The following is a 15,329-nucleotide window of genomic DNA, read 5'->3' as shown; positions in this document are numbered from 1 at the left end:
ATTTTTGTTATGGTTGATGACATGCTATGCCTCCCTACTCTTGCCTAATTTTTGATAGTCTTATTTAGTTTTACCCTATTTTTTTTTTGTCTTTTATCATATTTTAGTGTAATTGTGAAAAAAATACTTGAAAAAAAAGTGAAACCTAAATCTTGTCCTGTCACCATAAGCAATTTTTTCTTAAAGGAAATTTGAACAAAATTCCCAATTCGCCTCTACTAATTAACCTCGGGGAGTTGTTAGTAGTGCGCGAGTAAGTAGAATCAAATAGGCCTGGGGACAAGTAAACCATAAGAATTATATTGTTGTGAAGTCTCTAAAAATCCTAAGTATGCTCTGTGGTTGCGGTTTTAGCTGATCTTCCACATCAGAAAATTGTTTGTTTGAGATTATCTCTGTTGCTTTGTAAAAATTGTATGCATCATTGGGAACGTAACTCTAAAAATTGATTAGTAAAAAGACGTTTATCTTTGTTTGAAATTGAAAGTGTTAGTAAAATTTTGAGCATCATGGAACCAATTGCTAATCCTGTTGATGAAAATGTTGTGCCTGAAAAAACTTTGCTTGAGTATTTTGCACCTATTTCATCTAATGCTCCTTCATGTATTATTCTTCCTACCACTTCTCCTACCCATTTTGAACTTAAATCATCAACCATTCAATTGTTGCCATCTTTTTATGGGTTAGATAGAGAAGATCCTTACATGCATGTAACAGATTTCTTAGAAATTTGCTCAACATTTGAATTTCAAATTTTTTTTGATGAGTCGGTCAAACTAAGATCATTCCCTTTTTCATTAAAAGACAAATCAAAAGCTTGGTTAAATTCCCTTCCAACAGAGTATATAACTACATGGGATCAACTTTATAATAAATTATTGCTGAAATTTTTTCCTATGTCTAAAATTGATAGTCTAAGGAGAGAAATCTCTGAGTTTTTTCAAAAAGATAATGAAGAGTTTTATGAATGTTGGGAAAGATTTATTATTAAAATGTCCTCATCATGGTTTTGAAAAATGGAGACTTGTAAAATATTTTTATGATAGTTTGACTCCCTCTAATCGTCAAATGATTCAATCTATGAATATTGGAAATTTTTTAAAATTTCAAGGACAAGAGTTGGGACGCCTTTGAAGATTTATCTGTCAATTCACAACAATGGAATTATTTTGATCCTAGGTCTAGGTCAACTAATTCACCAAAAAGAGGAGGAAGGTATGAAGTAAAAGAGGAATTAGACTTAAGAACATCCTTAGACAAATTAGCGAGAAAAGTAGAAGCTTTAGCCATAAGCCAAACTATAAACTCTCCAATACAACCAAGAAAAGATGTTTATTCTATATGTTCTAGTCCTTGCCATAATGCCCAATCATGTTCTTCCTACCCAGAAGCCTTTTTTGAGGAGGCCAATGCTCTTCATGCTTATGGGAAACCAAATGATAGCCCATTTTCATCCACTTACAATCCAAATTGGAGAAACCATCCAAACTTTTCATGGAGACAAAACCAACCCCAAATGAATCAAGGGCACCAATACAACACACAAAACCAAGCTCATGCCCCACAAAATCAACCATATCCTTAACAAAGAAAACCTTCCTTAGAAGATACTTTACAACAATTTATACAATCCACTCAACAAATCCTACAAAATCAGTCTCAATCAATTACCAAACTCGAGACACAAGTAGGACAACTCGCCACGACTTTAGCTGATAGAGAAAAAGGAACATTCCCTAGTCAACCTATCCCTAATCCAAAAGGTCAATATGAGATAGGAAAGTCTAGTCATAATGGAGAAGTCAAATCAACTTCAACTCTTAGGTCCGGAAAGAACATTGTCAAATCCGATTACATACCCGAGGTTGAAAATGAAAAAGAAAAAGAAAAGAGTCAGCCTTCTAGTTCTAATGCCAATGACTTTTCAAACAAGGAAACTCCAATCCATCCTTTCATTCCAAAAGCCCTATTCCCACAAAGATTACTTCCAATTAAAAAAGGCGACCAATATAATGACATCTTAGAAGTTTTTAAACAAGTTAGTATCAATATCCCTTTCTTAGATGCCATTAAACAAATTCCTGCCTACTCTAAATTTTTAAAGGATCTCTGTACTGTTAAAAGAAACACTAATGTTCCTAAAAAGGCATTTTTAATTGAACAAGCTAGTTCCATTATTCAATATAAGAGTCTTGTTAAACATAAAGATCCTGGGTGTCCCACAATTTCATGCATTATTGGTGATCATTTTATTAACAAGGCTTTACTTGATTTGGGTGATAGTGTGAATTTATTGCCTTATTCTGTTTATAAGCAACTTGGTCTTGGTGAGCTAAAACCTACCTCTGTAACTCTTCAATTAGTCGATCGTTCTGTGAAAATTCCTACAGGCATTATAGAGGATGTTTTGATAAAAGTTGATAAATTTTATTTTCCTGTTGACTTCATTGTTCTTGATACTCAACCTATGGAAAATATGCATGCTCAAATTCCTATCATTTTAGGTAGACCATTCTTGGCTACATCTAATGCAATCATAAATTGTCGTAATGGTGTTTTGAAATTATCTTTTGGAAATATGACTGTTGAATTGAATGTATTTAATGTTGTTAAATCTGTTGAGTGTGAGGAAGTGCATGAAGTTAACATGATAGATAGTATTTGTGAAGATGATGGAAATGACTTACTTGACTTTTGTGAAAAATACTTTCGTATGAACTTACATGTTGATGATTCTAATGATGATGTGAATTCTTTCCTAGAGTCTATACCCTTAAATGAAACCGAAGTTGAACCTTTTTCACCCTTAGATCATGTTCAATCAATTTCTGAGTCTCCAAAGTTAGACCTTAAACCTTTGCCAGAAAATTTAAAATATGCTTTTCTAGGAGAGTCTGAAACCTTACCTGTTATCATAGCATCCGCTTTAGATAAAGAACAAGAAGATAAATTGTTAGATGTCCTTAGAAAACATAAAGAGGCCATAGGTTGGACCATTGGAGACATTTAAGGAATTAGCCCATCCATATGTATGCATAGAATCCATATAGAAGAGAATGCTAAAACCTCTTGGGAATGTCAAAGAAGGCTAAATCCAAATAGTTAGAGAAGAGGTCAAAAAATTGTTAGACGCAGGTATCATTTACCATATTTCTGATAGTCAATGGGTTAGTCCAGTTCAAGTTGTGCCTAAAAAGTCTGGGATCACAGTTGTTGAAAATGAGAAAAATGAATTAATCCATACTAGAGTACAAACGGGGTGGAGAGTGTGCATAGACTATAGACAGCTGAATAATGTTACTAGAAAAGACCATTTTCCATTGCCCTTTATTGATCAAATGCTTGAACGTTTAGCTGGACATGCATACTATTGCTTTCTTGATGGGTATTCGGGATATAACCAAATCCCCATTGCCCGAGAAGATCAAGAAAAGACTACATTTACTCGGAACTTTTGCATATCGTCACATGCCTTTTGGATTATGTAATGCACCTGCGACTTTTCAAAGGTGTATGATTTCAATTTTTTCTGACATGGTTGAAAAATTTCTTGAAGTATTTATGGATGATTTTTCTGTGTTTGGCTCCTCCTTTGATAAATGTTTGCACCATCTTTCACTTGTTTTGATTCGTTGCAAAGAGAAAAACCTTGTGCTTAACTGGGAAAAATGTCATTTTATGGTTAAAAAAGGAATTGTTTTAGGTCATGTAATCTCATCTGAGGGAATAGAAGTTGATAAAGCTAAAGTTGATCTTATTTCAAAACTTCCCCACCTAAAACTGTGAAAGAAATTAGATTATTCTTAGGCCATGCCGGTTTCTATAGAAGATTTATAAACGACTTTAGCAAAATTTCTCGGCCTTTATGCCATTTACTTGGAAAAGAAAATGCTTTTGTCTTTGATAATAATTTCCATGTTGCCTTTGAAAAATTAAAAAATTTGTTGACTACCGCACCCATTATTCGACCCCCTAATTGGAAAATACATTTTGAAATAATGTGTGATGCTTCTGATTATACTATAGGTGTTGTCTTAGGACAAAGACTTGAAAAAATACCTCATGTAATTTACTATGCTGGCAAAACTTTAAATGATGCTCAATTAAATTATTCCACAACCGAAAAAGAATTGCTTGCTGTTGTTTTTGCATTTGAGAAATTTAGATCTTATTTGTTAGGGTCTAAAATTATTGTTTATTCTGATCATGCTGCATTAAAATATCTCTTGTCAAAAAAAGATGCTAAGTCTCGTTTGATCCGTTGGATCCCGCTTTTACAAGAATTCGACTTAGAAATACGTGATAAAAAAGGATCTAAAAATGTTGTTGCGGATCATTTATCTAGACTAGTTGTTGAAACTATACATGATTTCACTCCTATCACTGAAACTTTTCCTGATGAACAATTGACGATGTTTCTTCATTGCCTTGGTATGCCGATATTGTTAATTATTTGGTCACTAAAGAAATACCATCTCATTGGTCTAAGCATGATAAATCTAAATTTTATTTTGAGGTGAAAAACTTTATTTGGGATGATCCTTACTTGTTTAAATACTACCCTGATCAAATAATTAGAAGAAGCATTCCAAATTGTGGCCAATCTAAAATCATATTTTTTTTGTCACGATCATGCATGTGGAGGACATTTTAGTGGTTAGAAAATAGGTGCTAAGGTTTTACAATGTGGTTTTTATTGGCCTACTATCTCTCATGATACATATGTTTATTGTAAAGCTTGTGAACATTGCCAAAAGTTAGGAAGTTTAACTAAAAGAAACATGATGCCTTTAAATCCTATTCTTATTATTGACATATTTGATGTTTGGGGCATTGATTTTATGAGACCATTTCCTAACTCTTTTGGTAATCTATATATTCTTGTTGGAGTTTATTATGTGTCTAAATGGGTTGAGGCTATTGCATGCCACACTAATGACCACAAAGTTGTGCTTCGGTTTTTGAAAGAAAATATATTTTCCTGTTTTGGTTCACCACGTGCTATAATTAGTGATAACGGTACACACTTTTGTAATAAGCCATTTGAACATTTGATGAAACAATATGGCATTACACATAAAGTCTCAACACTATATCACCCACAAACTAGTGGTCAAGTCGAAGTGTCTAATAGGGAAGCTAAGCACATTTTAGAAAAAACTGTGAATCCAACTAGGAAAGATTGGTCCTTAAGACTCACTGATGCATTATGGGCGTATCGTACCGCGTACAAAACGCCCATTGGCATGTCCCCCTACAGACTTGTGTATGGGAAGGCGTACCACTAACCTGTTGAGTTAGAACATAGAGCCTTTTGGGCAATTAAGCAGTTAAACTTTTCTTTAGACAAGGCAGGTGAGAAAAGGAAACTTCAATTGAATAAGCTCGAAGAAATTAGGAATGATGCATATGACTATTCAAAAAAATATAAGGATCGTATGAAATTTTACCATGACAAAAATATTTTGAGAAAAGATTTTTCTCCAGGTTAGAAAGTCCTTTTATACAACTCTCGTTTACATTTATTCCCGAGAAAATTACGCTCTAGGTGGATCGGTCCTTATATTGTTCGAGTTGTTTTTCCACATAGAGCTATCGAAATTGAAAATCCTAACAATGGTGATATTTTTAAAGTTAATGGACAAAAATTAAAACCATTTTTAGAATTAAAAACCGATGAAGTTGATGAAATCCTCCTTGAGGATCCTATTTACCAAGTTATTTGATTGCTTGAGCTTACTCTTGGTATCTTGTGTTTATGTGTTTTGTGTGTTTATTTTTGTGTGCTTGTTTTCATGTTTAATTTTGTGTGTTATACTTGTTGTTGAAGTGTTTCCTGCTCTCTTGACGATGCATCACGATGAGGTACGACCATTCTAAACTCTATCCTCTTGTAAATTTTAATTTTGTATTTTAACACATTGAGGACAATGCTTAAATTAAGTTTGGGGGTAGCGAGTTTAATGGTTGTTTACTGCTCATTATGTTGAATATGAGGGTAGAAGTATGTTAAGTTTGTTTTGAAAAAAAAAATTAAAATTAAATATATATTGTTTTATTGTGTTTTGTATTGTTTTGTTTAAAAAAAAAATTGGTGATATTTTTATTTTCAATGATAAAAATCTTGATTGAGTTTGAATACTTAAAAATATGAATAATTTTTAAGCATTGTTTTTAATTATTGGGTCAATTTTGCTTATAGCAAAAATTACATTTTTCATACACAAGAACACTCTTATTTCCTGTAAGTTTAAGTGAAAAATAATTTTAATAAAAACCTATTTTTAAAAGCGAAATTGACAATTTAATTAATTACATAAGCTTAACTTTTATTCATAATGATTTTTTAGACTTATTTTCATTGTGCAATTTTTGAGAAAATCATTTTTATATCACCAATGAAAAAAAATGTGTGTTTTTAATTTTTCTTTTGCTTGAGGACTAGCAAAACTCTAAGTTTGAGGGTGTGATAACTCTACAAAATAGAGTTATTTTACTATTTTTTATGTGCTAATTGTTACTTAGTTATTGAGTTTTTAATTAATTTATTAAGTTTTCAAGTAATTTTGAATTTATTAGGTTTATTTTAATTTTATAGATTTTGTGTATTTTTATAGTTATTTTATTATAATATGTGATAGTTTAATTATTTGAAATTAGTCTTGTTAAGTTAAAAGTAAAAACATGCACTCTTGAGATTTAATGTTTAAGTAAATTAAATTTTAATTAATATTTTCAACGAATTAATATGATTTATTTTATAATTTAAAATATTTGATTATGATTTAATTTACGTTTATTTTGTAAGGAGTATGTTATTTATATTGAGCTTTGAGAAGTAAGGAAATCAAAAGAAAGTATGGCATTTTTTAAGAAAGAAAATAGAGAAATTTGTGGCATTTCAGCCATCTGCCCCAGCCCACAGTAGGCCCAACATGCCTGGCCCAGCTCCTTCAGCCTTGCCAACCTGAAGCTTCACTCCTCCGTTCCGTACAGCCACTCTTCCCAAGCCTTCAACAAGCATCCCTAGCCGAAGCACCTTTGCCTCTTCAGCCAAGCTTCAGCTGCCATTCCAGCAGGCCCAACATAGGCCCAACGCCTGCCTTTCATAGCAAGCCCACGCCTCCAACATCCAGCCACCACGGGCCCAAACACTTATACCAGATTCGGCCCAGCAACCCAACTGCCAACAACCACCTTTCCTTGAGCCCAAAATTTTTACCTTTTGTTCCCTATGTCCAAAAATGCCAAACTTTGACCCACACTTTTCCACAAATTTTACCCAAAATCATCCTCATTCCTACAAATTACCCCTACTGGTCATATTAGTACTAATTTAATTAATTTAATCAATTTAATTTATTTAAATTGATTATTTTAATAATCTCATTTTGGCTATAAATAAAGGTTTTCAAGACTATTTTGGGGTGCTTAATTTTTAGTTACCATCTTCTCTCTACCATTTTCTCTCTTCCATTTTGGGTTTTTCAAGTATGTATTTTATTTATTTTGTAATTTCTATTCTAGTTATGTGCTTCTAATCTTTTTCATAAGATTATTAAGATCATGATGAAGCAACTTGTAACTAGATAATATTTATGTTGTATGTTGATTTCCCTTGTAATGCAACAAAGTTTATGGATTTTTCTTCTTCATATTTGTCTTTCATCTTCAATATCCCATATTTTGGATTGTTAGATAATATGCACTTTGTTCTTCACTTTGCAAAACATAATATTCTTTGTGTAAAATGTGTCATTAAATTGTACACATTCAATGCTTAGAACAAAATTATTATGTTTTTCCTTATAAATAATGTTATTTGATTTTTTTTTGTTTCATTAGATTGATTCACATTAAATACTTTGAAATTATATTTTTTGAAAAGTGAAGAAAAATCCTATCTTTTCAGAAGTAATTTGTGCTTAAAATTATAAATCTATTTGAAAATGATAGTTTGATTTATTTTAACTATCACTAAAACTTGGGAATCAATATACTTATAAATATTATTAAACTTACATTTTGTGAATTCTAGTATCTTAATAATATTTCTTTTAACACTTATTTTCAAATCATTATTGGTTTATTTTTATTCTCTTAAATAGTTTTATTTTCAATCTTTTATTTTATGTTCATAACATTAAAACTCATCAATCTTTGGAGCTAGGTTAGAATTTATTAATTTTGGTTTAAAATAGTTTTCTTTTTTATTTTAGACAACTCCTTTGGGTTCGATCTCGTGCTTACACGAACACTATATTCCATATACGATTCGTGCGCTTGCGAGTATAAATTTTTAAAACATAATCATTTTGGTTCCATCAGTAATACAGAGTTGTGACCTTAGAAGGTGATACAATCCCAATCTTATATTACTAAAGATCTTAATTATTAAATAACATTGCATCAAGCATAACCAATCATGACATAAGAAAAAGTTCTCACGTCCCTATTCACCTAGAACACAAATAGTATCGCAGAGTCTCGTATAGCTGTACATTAGGTTTTCAGTTGATACAATAGAGACTTTAGAAGGGGATCTGGTCCCGAGCTAATATTACTAGATAACATTGCACTAAGCATACCTAATTATGACATAATGAACCGTTCCAACATACACTAGTCAAACAATACTACTGCAACACTCTCAGATAGTTGCCCTAGAGAGTAAGGGATAGAAGTGAATTTAGAAGGGGATTCGATCCCGAAAAAATATTACTAGATAACATTGCACTAAGGAGACCTAATTATGACCTAGAAAACCATTCCAACCTACCTTAGTCACCGTGCTAACAAATACTACTGCTAGAGTCTCAAATAGTTTTCCTATAGAGTAATATAGAGTTGTGACTTTAGAAGGTGATCCAATCCTGATCTTATATTACTAAAGATCTTAATTATTAAATAACATTGCATCAAGCATAACCAATCATGACATAAGGAAAAGTTCTCACGTCCCTATTCACCTAGAACAGAAATAGTATTGCAGAGTCTCGAATAGTTAGGTTTTCAGTTGATACAATAGCTACTTTAGAAGGGGATCCAGTCCCAAGCTAATATTACTATATCACATTGCAATACGCATAGCTAATTATGACATAATGAACCGTTCCAACATACACTGGTCAAACAATACTACCGCAACAGTCTCAGATAGTTGCTCTAGAGAGTAAGGCATTGTAACGACCCAAAATTGCTAATAGGGTTTAATGCCTTGGTTAGCATGCCAGGAGGGCATAATTGGATATATGTATGTTTAATTGGTTAAATGTGTGATTATGTGGTATGCATGATTAATATGATTATATGAATGTATTAGATATGCATGTGGGCCCTGTATAGCTTATAATGGCATATTTGTAATTTTGGCCCGTTGAGGGCATAAATGTGATCTTATGTGATATTTGGTTGAGACCACATTATTATGTGGGTATATTTGCAGTTCATGGCTCGAGATGGTCCTAGTGAGCGGATTAGCGAAATAGTCACAGCAGGGTTTAAATACCCGGCTCAGGGGGAGCCTAGTGATATTTTGGGAATTTAGAGAATATTTTGGGATTAATTGAGTAATGAATAAATATTTGGTAATTAATTAAACACGACGGGATTCATTGGTAAATATTAGGAACATTTAAAGAATTAGCGGGAACCGGGGAAAAGACGATTTTACCCCTAGAACAAACTAAAGGGCTAAGCAATCAAAAGAGGGGGTAGTTTGGGCATTTTGAGTTAAAGGACATACCCTGTGGGGACTCTAGACTTAGCTAGAAAACCATCCCAAGAATTCTGAAAACTTAGCCTTCTCTATCTCTCCCTCATACACGATTTTCCCTACCTCTTTCTTGTCCTTAAAGAAGTCTTGAGGAACTAAAGCATTGAACCAGGGAATTCAGCTGGGGAAACTTGGGAATTTAAGCTCAAAGATTGAAGATTTGAAGCTGAGGGATTAGACTACAATCTGAGGTAAGAATTCAAGTTAGTTTTTCTAGAATTCTGTTGAAATCATGTTAAGGTTTAAGTTTGCATGAGGCATAGTTTTGTTAGCTGGTATTGGGTTGAATTTGAGTGTTTAATAAGAGTAAGAATTGTTTATGAGTTAGATGTCATGCTTGGGCCAAACGGGTGGGAATTCTAGGCTTAAATCCAGGGTTGGCTGTTGGTTTGGGGTGAACATTTAAGGTTAGACTCATGGAGAAATGTTGAAAAGAGTTGGTTTTTATGGGTTTAGGGGCTCGGGTCACGGCCCTATTCTTCAGGGGCCGCGGCTCGCATGAGTTTTTAGAGGCTGGGAGCCTCTGTTCGCTAGGCACGCCGCAACTTAGAGAGGGCAAGTCGCAGCCCGTGTCCCCCATCAGCGGGGGATTGAGCCTCTGTCCAAGGGGCGGGCCGCAGCCCTCAAGGGCAAGTCGCAACCCTAATTAGGGAATTAAGGGGAAATGAGATTTAAGGCTCGAGGAGGCTTGGGAATTCAAACCTAGGCTCTCAGGATGATTTTTACCACCTGGTTTGGTAAAAACTGAGGTCCCGGAGGCTAGCTATTATTTCCTAAGTATTTATTTGGATTAGAAATTGATGGTTACCCATTGACACTATGACTAGGATTGTCACCAAGGTTCAGGACTGAGGTTTGTGCTCGGGACCGTTCTGTATTCTTCGCTTGAGATTCAAGGTAAGAAAATTGCACCCATGTGGTTGTGTTTGGACTAAGGTTCCCTATATCTAGATATATGTGTTATGTAACTGTATTATTATTATGTGAAATATTAAAGTACGGCCTAAGGGACCCGGGGCTGACAATTAGCACATTGGACGCGGCTTGGACAGTGTGAGTCGGGGTCAGCTAAATAAACAATGGACTCGGCCTAAGCGAGCTGGGTCAGCTTAGTAAATAGAGGGCTCGGCCTAAGGGCGCCGACCCTGGGCATTTGTTTCACTGGTTAAAGTATATTCTTGAAAATAGATGTTTACTGTTATTAGCTTGATGCTTATCTTCTGTTAAACTTCTGAATGACTATACTGAGAATGTTTGGATGCTACTACTGTTCATGTGATTGCTGTTTATGGTTTTCTTGCTGGGCCTTGGCTCACAGGTGCTACGTGGTGCAGTTAAAGGCAAGGGAAAGTTGAACCATCCATGAGTTAGAGAGCTCTGGGGGCGAGGTGTACATTGTCAGCTACTCGTCTGCCACAGCCAAGGGAAAGTACAGGGACAGAGTCTTAAAATTTGTATTTTGCCATTAGAGTGGCTACTGGTGGTATTAAACTTGTAAGAGTTGTAAATTGTCTCTTAAACCCTGTTTTTGGGTTCCCATGTACCAAATGTCTATTTTAATGAAAATTAACTGTTTATGATCAAAATATTTTAACCCTAACTTGATAGTTGACTTTAGGAACACATTATTGTTCAAACGACTTGATTAGCAAGTCTTGCACTATTTTAAAATACACAGTGTAACGATCTTGGTTATCTAGGGCGTTATAGGCATAGTAGTGAATTTAGAAGGGGATCCTATCCCAAAAAAATATTACTAGATAACATTGCGCTAAGGAGACCTAATTATGACCTAGAAAACCGTTCCAACCTACCTTAGTCACCATGCTAACAAATACTACTGCTAGAGTCTCAAATAGTTATCCTATAGAGTAATACAGAGTTGTGACTTTAGAAGGTGATCCTATATCGATCTTATATTACTAATGATCTTAATTACTAAATAACATTGCACCAAGCAGACCTAATTATGTCCTAGAGAACTGTTCCAACCTACCCTAGTCACCATGATAACCAATACTATCGCTAGAGTCTCAAATAGTTATCCTATAGAGTTGTGACTTTAGAAGGTGATCCAATATCGATCTTATATTACTAATGATCTTAATTACCAAATAACATTGTCCCTATTCACCTAGAACAAAAATAGTATCGCAGAGTCTCCGATAGTTGTACAATAGGTTTTCAGTTGATACAATAGAGACTTTAGAAGGGGATCCGGTCCCAAGCTAATATTACTAGATAACATTGCACTAAGCATACGTAATTATGACATAATGAACTATTCCAACGTACCCTAGTCAACAAATACTACCGTTAGAGTCTCAAATAGTTGTCCTAGAGAGTAAGACATAGTAGTGAATTTAGAAGGGGGTTCGATCCTGAAAAAATATTACTAGATAACATTGCACTAAGCATACGTAATTATGACATAATGAACTATTCCAACGTACCCTAGTCAACAAATACTACCGTTAGAGTCTCAAATAGTTGTCCTAGAGAGTAAGACATAGTAGTGAATTTAGAAGGGGGTTCGATCCTGAAAAAATATTACTAGATAACATTGCACTAAGCATACCTAATTATGACATAATGAACTATTCCAACGTACCCTAGTCAACAAATACTACCTCTAGAGGCTTAGATAGTTGTCCCAGAGAGTAAGACATAGTAGTGAATTTATAAGGGGATTCGATCCTGAAAAAATATTACTAGATAACATTGCACTAAGATATAGTAGTGAATTTAGAAGGGGATCCGATCCCGAAAAATTATTACTAGATAACATTGCACTAAGCAGACCTAATCATGACATAATGAACCGTTCCAACGTACCTTAGTAAACCAATACTACTGCTAGAATCTCAGGTAGTTGTCATGCTGGGTAAGATAGAGTAATGAATGTAGATGGGGATTTGATCCCGGAAAAATATTACTAGATAACATTGCACTAAGATATAGTAGTGAATTTATAAGGGGATCCGATCCCGGAAAATTATTACTAGATAACATTGCACAAAGCAGACCTAATTATGACATAATGAGCCGTTCCAACGCACCCTAGTAAACCAATACTACCGCTAGATTCTTAGATAGTTGTCATGTTGAGTAAGATAGAGTAGTGAATTTAGAAGGGGATCCGATCCCAGAAAAATATTACTAGATAACATTGCACTAAGATATAGTAGTTAATTTAGAAGGGGATCTGATCTCGAAAAATTAGTACTAGATAACATTGCACTAAGCATACCTAATTATGACGTAATGAATCGTTCCAACGTACCCTAGTAAACCAATACTACTGCTAGAGTCTCAGATAGTTGTCATGTTGAGTAAGATAGAGTAGTGAATTTAGAAGGGGATCCGATCCCAAAAAAATATTACTACATAACATTGTACTAAGCAGACCTAATTATTACATGATGAGCCATTACAACGTTAACTAGTCACCGAGATAACCTATACTATATGTAATAATGTACAGTGCATTATATATTTTTTCAACTTGTGCTTACATTTTTCTAATTTCTTTTTCTTTTTTATATTTTAAATAATACATATAAATAATAATTTTTTGTAAATAATTAAATAAAATAAAATTAAAACAAAAAATATAAAAAAAATTGTTAAAATAAGAGGCTTTTTTCTTAAGAAAAAAGACATTATTTTTCAAAAATAATGATGAAAATAATATAAAATAAAGTTTTTTGAAATTAACAAAAAAAAAAAAAAGAAATTAAAGGATGTCAATAAAAAATATTGAGAAAAAGTGTTAGAAATTAATATAAAATTAAGTTTTTGTTTAATTAATGGGGTGTCTTTATATATTATTGGAGTGTAAATATAATATCCCTAATATACAAATATATATTTATTTTGAAACAACAAACAAATTTTAATTTTAAAAGATTCAATTAAGGGTTTTTTTAATTTTAATTTTGTTTTTATTATCAAAATAATTCTCATTATTAATAAAATCAAATCAATACTATAATTTGGTTGTTTATTAAATTCTCAATTTTTTTTTAGTTTATGATAAGAATTAATTAAATTTTTTAAATATCTACCAATAATAAAATTATACATTTTTACCTTATCAAATTTGTATTTAATTTCATTTTTTAAAATTCATTAAATAAAAAAATTGTGGTAGTTATATTAAATGACTTAAATTATTATTATTATTTTCTATTTATTTTTTAAAATGCATTTAATTGGTCAAATTTGTAATTAAAATTATAGTGGTTGAAATTAATGGGTAATTTTTATTAAAAATATAATATTAAATTATAAAAAATGGGTAGTTGCCAAAATTAATGGATAAATGATTTAAAAAGACAATATTAAATTAAATGTGGCTACATGATTACTGATTACATTTGGGAAGTAACAACATAGTAATTATTTATTCATTAAATTAAGAAAATATGGCTCTTGTATTAAATGACGTAGTTTAATATTGTTATTTATTTTTTCAATTTTTGAATTTTTTTTTTCATTTTTTGTTAAATGCATTTCATTTGTGAAATTGGTTATTAAAAAATAGGTGGCCGAAATTAATAGGTGTTTTTTATAAAATAGAAAAAATATTTAATTAATGTCAATGCATGATTAGTGATTACATTGGGAAGTTACCACATATTAATTATTTATTCTGCTAATAGTATTTTATTATTTATTTTAAAGGAATCTAAAATATTTTATTAAGAATGTGAAAGGTTGCATTGTTTCTTCATAACACACACTATAAATATATTACCATATAACCTAAACCGATTGTCCTATTTTTATTTTTTTAAAAAATCCATTTTTACACACATTCAACTGCCATGTCTATCATCAACATATTAGATTCAACCTATTTAAAGAATGAAGATAACTCTTCACCCTTTCATTCCAAAGATGATGAAGAAAATTCTCCATTGAAGAAGATCAAGGTTGAGAAGTTTGACAATGATGTAAATTCTCAATTGAAGAATATCAAGACTGAGAAGTTTAGCGATGATGAGAAAGATGTGAATCCACTTGATGCTCAACTAGAGTACAATCCAAATGGAATATATTTCGATATTATTTTCCAAAAATTTAATGAAAATTTCAGTCGTCTACTTGAATTGAAGAACAACATGGATAAATTTGTTCGAGAGATGACAAGATGCGCCTTTGCGATGCAAACTCTACATGGATGGATCAATGGCCAACTATTTTGATGCAGAGAGGAAAAAGAAGGAGGTGTGGGAGAAATATTTGAAGGAGAAGGAGAAGAAGGTGACAAAAGAAGAATAATAATCTCTAATTTGCCTCAAGTATTGTTTTTTTAAATTTATTGTTTCTATGTGTTTCTTTAGGTCTTACTATAATATTTTTATTCTATTATTCTTTAATTTTTTTATGGACATTTTATTATTAGGATTTGTTATGAATAGAAACTTTTATTTCTTTTCGGGTCTTCAAATAAAATCTTATTATTATTTATTTATTAATAATGTTAATAGTTTTGTTGGAGTGAAAGTGTCCAATTTTTTTAAAAAAATTAATGCTGAAATTGTATATT

At 32.3% G+C, this 15,329-nt stretch overlaps 1 pseudogene; it reads right to left on the bottom strand.

Moving 5' to 3' along the window:
- Positions 1–911: 911 nt before the first annotated feature.
- Positions 912–1,010, bottom strand: LOC133807762 (small nucleolar RNA R71; annotated as a pseudogene).
- Positions 1,011–15,329: the final 14,319 nt, after the last annotated feature.

The sequence above is a fragment of the Humulus lupulus genome, chromosome X, assembly GCF_963169125.1.
Source record: "Humulus lupulus chromosome X, drHumLupu1.1, whole genome shotgun sequence".
NCBI classification, from domain to species: Eukaryota; Viridiplantae; Streptophyta; class Magnoliopsida; order Rosales; family Cannabaceae; genus Humulus; species Humulus lupulus.
Note: the sequence above shows the minus strand (reverse complement) of the source record. Positions and strands in the feature narration are given on the sequence as shown.